Genomic DNA, 7,780 nt, shown 5'->3' with positions numbered 1-7,780 from the left:
TCATTGTTCAGGTCATCATAAATCACCTCCAGCACAGCTAATTCTCTCAGAAACTGGATACCCTTCTCCATGGTGGTCCACTTGCTTGGGCAACATATGACACCTTCCTTAAAGGGATACCTTTCCTTCACGCTTGACAAGAGTCGCCTCCAAAGGCTGAGGATTCGTGTCCCTTTTCCAATCACTTTGTCAATGCTCCCTTCCCTAGAAAGGGATGCGTGCGGCTGTGCGTCCCTCCCCTCTAATTCCAGGCTACTGGCCCCATTATCCCAGCAGCGGAGCAGCCGGGTGACAACATGCTTGCCTGGACAACGAGACTGATCTTTTTGCATCTCTTATAGCTCACTCAGGGATAGAGATCGGGTGGTTACCATCTCATTTATGGGTTCTGCCTCTTCCTGTTCCTGTTCTCATCATGGCCCTGGTTCATCTTCATCCCTTACTAAACGAGTTGATTTTCTTGTGTATTTCTTCTTGTGTATAGGGGCGACTAATACTGGCACGGGTTGGTTCTCTGGTTCAGCCGCAGTGCCTGTCACCAGGGTTTGAGTAGCCACAATGCCTGTCATGGGGATTAAAGCTGCAGTTTATCTCGGTACAGAATACGAACAGATAGCTCTTGTGAGGAGCAAACTCTCCAGACTGAAATCACTTGCAGTATAAGCTGAAAGGTCACCAACCTGTCAAAATCTTCACAGCACTGGTTTTTCAAGTCATTGTTCATACCAGGATGAACTCTAGACTGATTCAATCTTTTCATAGTTCCTAAATGGTAACCTTTCTTCCTGTACCTTGAATCCAGGTACAATAACAAGAATAAGATTTGAGAAAGGTTCTTAAAGTTTCATCCTCTGGGGCAGCTGGTGAGAGAAGGAGCCCTTTCCTTTGGCTTGCTTGCCAAGGCAGGCAGGGGTGCCACCTCCTCCGAGAAGGCCTGGGACACCCTGAAGAAATATCCATGCTGTCTTTGAGTTGTTTATACGTGTGTAGTTGATCTGTGCGCTTTGGGGTTCATCGTTTGGGTCTGCATGTCTGCTCCAACTTCACCATGTGTACGGTGCTGAAGAAGTATAGACAATGCTTGCCTTCAGAGGTAGGTGAGGCTCAAACATTTTGAGATTCATGAGTGAATGGTCCTTTTCAAGTATCGAAGCTTCACCTGCAAATTAATGAGAAAACATTTCATTTTACATTACCAGCATTTTTTCAAGAGAAGAAAAAAAGAAAAAGAAAAACCTTTTCAGAGAAACTACTTCAGCATTCACAAAATTTCCACAGTTCTGAGAAAAAAGTTTCTCAGTCCTAATCTCTTTGACCAAGGCTTTGACCAAACCTACTCAATGATAGCAGCTTGCTTCTGTATCAGGGCTCCTGCTTGGTAAATGTGAAGTTCAAACTCCTGCTCTGCATTAACATCATTTATTCAGTGTGAGACCACTGCCATGGGACAGGTGGAGTCCTCCCCGAAACAGGCAGCAACCAGCAGGCAGTCATGGATGTTAAAGAGGCTCAGAGCAGGAGTTTAACTCACATTGCTTGCATCCCATGTAGGTGTTCTCCTTTTACATCGGGGGTTTTAGGATTACCTTGATGCAGAATGTGAAAACTTTTAAAATCCTTGAGAGATTTCACAAGTTCCTGAATTTGCTGTCCCCAAATTAGTAGTAATGTCCACAACATCAGATGAAGTGTCTCAATATTGGAGTACAATAGATCTGTACTCATGTGAGAAACTAAATGCCATATATACTCTCTAAGTTAATGCCTGTTTGAGGAAACTTTCCACTGAACCTCTGCTCTCTGCAAAGCAACAAGCATGGAGATGTTGGGCATGTAGTAACCTGGTAGAACATCCAATGGGTAATTTGTTCTGACAATTTTTACGAGCAGGAAAAAAAAAACCTCATCAAATGTGTGTCACAGTTTCTGACCCTTCTCTGTAGTTCATTTACCTCCTGGAAGAACCACCTGCTTTCTGCTTTGATGCTCCATTTGCAGTACTTGAGGGAGGAATGATTTTAGTGGCATGCAGCCACTGGTTAACTTCTCTCCAGATGTGTGCTCCAGATGGCTATCCTGAGAATCCACCCCAGACCCAGATTTCCTATTTAACACTGACAGGCTTGATTCAAACTGAAACACAGTCTTCTGCTGTACTTTCCTCCTTTCTAACTGGTAGCATCCACAGAGTGGTGCGAGCCAAACGCAATCCTTAGAAAGCTATGCTATATCTGTCGTTGACTCACTGGTAGCATTAAAGATGAGGGTATTAACCTCTTCTCTTAAAGCCTGTCTCAATCTATACAAATGGCTACAGTCTGATCTGCATTTCATGAAGGTCAGAACTGACCCTCTGAAACCCGGTGTGTTGGCGCTGGACGAACTGTTTGAGCAAACGCGAATGATATTTATTTTTTTTTTAAGCATTCGCTGGGCTCATACAGAATAATAGCTTCTCTCCTTGTTGCCTCTCTCACGTTTTCTGTTCCATCTCTCTGAACAATAGCACTGGCCTCTCTATTCCTGAGCTCTCTCAGGATGTTATTTATTTATCATCTTTCTTTAGTAACAACCAGTGTAGCCGAGTGATATAATTTAGCTGTGTGAAGTCCCGACCATAGTAGAATGCAAAGTGGCTCCTCTCATTTCTCTGGAGTTCGGGAAAGCTACAACAAGAGGAAGAAAGCAAGTCACGCTCTCTCTGTATGCTCACTTCTCTATCCCAGCCTGCTTCCTAACAAAACTCTTGGGGTTTTTTTTTGTTTGTTTGTTTTTAACATGGAATCAATAATTTTTTCCTCAAGTTCTGTTGATCATCTCAGGGTACATAGCAGAGCTAGGCTGAGCATCCTCCTCTCAAATCACGTCCCCTGCAGATGTGTTACTAGGCACAACAAAGCACATCAGGTCACTGCGTTTCAGTGCTGGTGCTCTTGTCTTGGGATCAAGTAATCTCGGGGCATAATGCGACTCCTCTGCAGGACAACATCTCTGCTGTGGCACTAGAATACAGTACAGATCACAGGAAAAGGGTGAAGCCTGGAGAGCCCCAGCAAGCTTTGCTGTAGGGGATTTGTGGCTTACCTACCAGGTTGCAACATATGCGATTACAGTATTTGGAGGTAGTGCTACTGGACTAGGGGAGACTCAACTGGTACTTTCTGGATGAAATCAAACCTTTTGAAGCTGTGGTCCTAACAAAGCCTCTCAAGCAACAGGCTACTCTGATGTTACTCACATCTCCAGGAATTAAAAAACCTAGGAAATTATAGCCAACAGAGGCAGGAGAGTCTGATGCTCCATATTGTAACTTTTAAAAGCCTTCACCCATGATGTTGTGTTTCATAACTCTTTCCTGGGACCCAGCAAGAGGGTGCAGCAGTCGCTTAGAGGATGTACCATCTGGTCAAAGCCATAAGGAGACAGGGCTACCCAAGGCCTGGGTGCTGGGTTGTACAAAGGATCCTGGTGAACTCCAGGGCCAGCTGGAGTCACAGGACCCAGGGAGTCCAGCTACACAGTCACAGCATGAAAACTGAGACTTCGGGAGTCTGTGACAGTTGAAATGTCCTTCTGTGCGTGATGCTGCAGGAGGGGAGCAGCATTGCTTGCTGCTCTGATGCACTCCTTTCCATCAAGTCTTTGGGAGTGCTTTCAACACCTTATTCCAGGAAATACGCCAAGAAAGGGCAAATATACTGGTTATTTATAGGCTTTCTTAAGGCCTTCCTTATTACTGCCTGGAGTCCATCATGGTAGGCATTTATGTACTGCTCTGACCTTTTTTGCCAGCTGAAAGAACACAGATCCTCTGGTTCTCCACTGACCTTCCAGTGTACTCTTTCTTGGGAAGGTAGAAAAAAGAAAAGAATCCCCAAGGAGCCTCAAAGGAAGAAACATTTTTCTCTCACATTTATATTCATACTTGCCAAAGAAAGAGGTTTTGTAGGCTTCTTGCTTCCTTTGTCATGGGTATGAATCAAACAAGGAATTTTTTTTTTTTTTTGTCATCTCAGCTCAGGATGGTAGGAATAATTTTTATTTGTATGAAGTCACTGTTGAGAATGTCTTCAGTATCTCCTATGAACAGAAGCAAAACTCCCACAGCAAAGACTCCATTAATCTTTGCTGCCCTGATCTAGATTGACTTATTCAGTGCATGAACTAGATCATTAGCAACACTAGGGATTTCTCCTCATCCTGTGGTGGCGAGATCAGTGGAAATTATAAACAAGTGTGAGCAAATGTGCAGGCTGATTAACATATACACATGTATTTTCATGCCCGGAGACCTTTGTAATATCTCCCCTGGCATTAGGTGCTGCTTATTGACTCCTGTGTGGCAAAAGGTCAGTGGTATCCACACTCCCTAAGGCCACTGCTTATCAGAGATGGTATTTATGTTTGACTAAACATCAAAGAACTTTGACCTTTTTATTATTTTCTTTTTATCTGTACAATTTAATGTTTTTTGGAGGGTGGGTGGAAGGAGGAGTACTCTTCTGCCAGCCTTTCTAAGAGTCACCCAGGGGAGCTGGGTTTTTTGCAAGGGCCAAGTTATCTCCTTCAAGACATAATTTCTCTGAAAATAGAATAATTTAAAACCTAATTTTCTTACTTAAAAACTTGGAATCTCTTATGTGTGGGTGAGGGAGATGCAGATGTTTTCAGACGCTTGGGAACTGTTCACTGGTTAGTTTAAAATATTTAGTTATTCACATGCTTCTTTTTGAGGTATGTAAAATAAATGGAGTCATAAATCACTCCTTAAATATTGTATTTGCTGCTGGGTGACTGGAAATAACAGATGGATGCTTACAGGTGGGACTTAATTTTGCTCTAAGTTAGAAACCAGTACACCAGATCTTACTCTCCTAAAGCTTTGGATCTATTTGCATCTGTCTTGGGAACTTTGTGGAGCATAAGACTTGCATTAAGTGGGTTACAGCTGTAACCCCAGATCAGTGTCACCTTTAACAACGGGGCAGTTTAGGTCCATACCTGGGGGACTGCTCCCAACTTTGTGCTTAAAACTGCCATGAAAGTACAGAGGTATTTAAATAGTGTGGGTGGGGCTATAATTTCTGCCTTTTCCAAAATATTATTGAAAATAATACATCTGGAAAGGGGAGGGGGGGGGGCAAAAAATACAGCAGTACAGATCAGATAGGTCAGAGATTTAAAGCTCACCTTCACATTATCAAACTCGTCCTGGCAGTGTGTGCAAGTCGTTCTTACTACACAGAGGGAGATAAGGCTGAACGCTGGCTGCTAACACCCGTAAAAGCCAGACGTTCGCATGATATCCTCATCGTTTGTCTGTCAGCTGTGCCAATACTTTTTCTTTTCATGCAAGAAAAGGAGAGAGTGGGAGAAAAGAGATAGTGATCCTCTGCAAGGAGGCTTGTGCTCTCTGTACAGCTCCCTTTGCATGGATGGCTGCTGCAGGGTGAGATTAAGTCATGAGGAGGGATTGCATGGGACGAGAAGAGAAGCGGTGTTATCCTATGTTTCTTGCATTACTAAAAGTTAACAGATGTAGAACTGTACCCAGTAGCCAGCCCACTAGTTTTAAATAAAGTTTAAATTGCAGGTGCCAGCTAATGGGACCAGGTCTCCCTCGAGCATACCTCTAAGCAGGAAGAACACAGCTTGCAGCAGTGCCTGGAATTTGGACCACTGTGCAGGCAACAGCTCTTCAGGTGATCAGGGGTGCGGGCATGCTTGTGCGGGCATCGGCCACAGCGCTCACCAGTTCTTGTTGCAATGCTGAAACTGCTGAGCTTGAGAACTGCTTTTTCCTGTGCTAAATAATGCTTTTGTCGTGCTGTGCCTTGTGTCAGAACATGCCCTGTTTTCCTAGAAGCTGTCTGCACCACAGGTAGTTTCATAAAGATACTGGGATGGATTTTTGGAGGCAGAGATTTGCCATTACTGGGGATCTGGGACCAGGCAATCGTGGTGGTGTCTGGAACTGCAAAGGGATACAAAGCTCTAGTGATCATTTGTCTTGTATGCTGTCCTAATTTTTCTCGCATCCACTGCGCACAGAATTTGGGACCAGTTTGTCAAGCTCCTTTAAGCAGGCTTCTGCTAACATATCTAGAAATTTGACTGACCTCTAACGTTTTCCCATTTGCTTATCTGTTTTTTCTAATAACGGGATCCCTGATAACACTGAAGCTAGAAAAACTACAAATGATTTCATGGCAGATGTGGCTCCTGTTCCCATTTGCCAAGTCACTGCCTAGTTCAGTGCAAACATTTAGTTTTTTCTTTTAGCTGAAGGTGTAAGAGTCTCTCCAACAGTAATCCTGCAGAGCCCAGTGTACACACTTCATCTTCCGTGCTGGGCCCACAAGGCCAGCTCAGTGACATTTGGCTTGGAGAACTCTTTCCAAGTACATTTAAAGTTCAACCTTGACTGGGAGGATTCTCCATCACAGCAGCATCTTCATTACTACCAACTTGCAGAAGGGGGGAGAGAAGGAAGGGTGCTGTTGAGGTCGATTTGCAGGCACAGTGCTCTTGGCTTGCTGAATAAACTGGGTTTTGAGATGGTGCTGATGATTTTGCTTGCATCCACCAGAGAAAGGTTACTGAGCATTCTGTAAATCTCCTGGGGATCAGTTATAAAGAATGGTATTTACAGGAGGGTAAACCATAAATCTTTATGACCTTCTTGCAGTTAGCCGCATTTAAAGTTGCATTATTCTTTTCTTTTCCTGTAGACAAGGCTTTGATAAAACTATCTGTCAGTTAACTTAAATAATCCATGGACAACGGGGTCTTTGCTGGAGAAGAGGAGAAATGACTTAGTTGGATTTAACTTGTTTGTTTGTTTTACTTGCCATTTTTTTTCCCAGATGATTAAAGATGAATTTAGTGTTTTGATGGATTCTCTGAGGAACATTTACCTTGACAGGAGGTGAAAAAAGGCCCCCTTAGGTCACCGTTGTCTTCCTTTCTGATCTTCTTGTCAGGTAGGCGATGACAACAGGACTGTGGAGAGTTGAACAAGGGAATCTCTGTCATTCAGATTGTTGCATGTTTGATCCCTGCTGTCAGATTTTCATGAATTTCACATGCACAATGTGTGTCTCCACTTGTTACAAATTAGCACCTGGTATTTTTCAGGCTATGTGGGATAACCTTCCTAAATAATTGAAATTTATGTTATTTTGATTTTACTTTCTTAGTTGTGAGGTTTTTATTGACAGTATTTTATTACTTAACAAGAAATCTAAAAATTGCTCCTCTTCCTTGTTCTTTCACTAGTCAATGCCATAATTTCTTGTCAATTGAGTTTCACTGGCTTTTTAACACTTATTGTGAACAGATTGCATATCTTATTTAAATATATTTACAGAACTTTTGCTTCTGTTGAATCCATACAAAATTGTCTGGCATGGATACTTTCATTTTGTGTATATATTTAGGCCTAATATTTATAAACAAGCTTTCTAAAACCAAACAAGCTACACTGATACTGTCTGTCGTGTGGAGGCAATTAGACGGGTAAGAAGGCATTTTCACTAGTCTTACTAATTTCTGTTCCTGTACAGGAATATTTATGCCACTATAAAACACCTTTATACTAGTAAAACTGCATTCACATGTGTGTTGCTAAGCTGGTGTAATTATACCAGAGAGCAGGTGTATTTCTGCTGAAGGAGTTAAAGCAGGGCAACCTCTTCTTGTAGGCAAACCTTCAGGTGGGTATGGAGGCCAGGCTGTGCTGTGCAACCCCAGCTGCAGGAGCTGAGGAGGTCTCTCGAGG

This window comes from Pygoscelis adeliae, unplaced genomic scaffold, assembly GCF_000699105.1.
Source record: "Pygoscelis adeliae isolate BGI_AS28 unplaced genomic scaffold, ASM69910v1 Scaffold34, whole genome shotgun sequence".
Classification (NCBI taxonomy): domain Eukaryota; kingdom Metazoa; phylum Chordata; class Aves; order Sphenisciformes; family Spheniscidae; genus Pygoscelis; species Pygoscelis adeliae.
Note: the sequence above shows the minus strand (reverse complement) of the source record.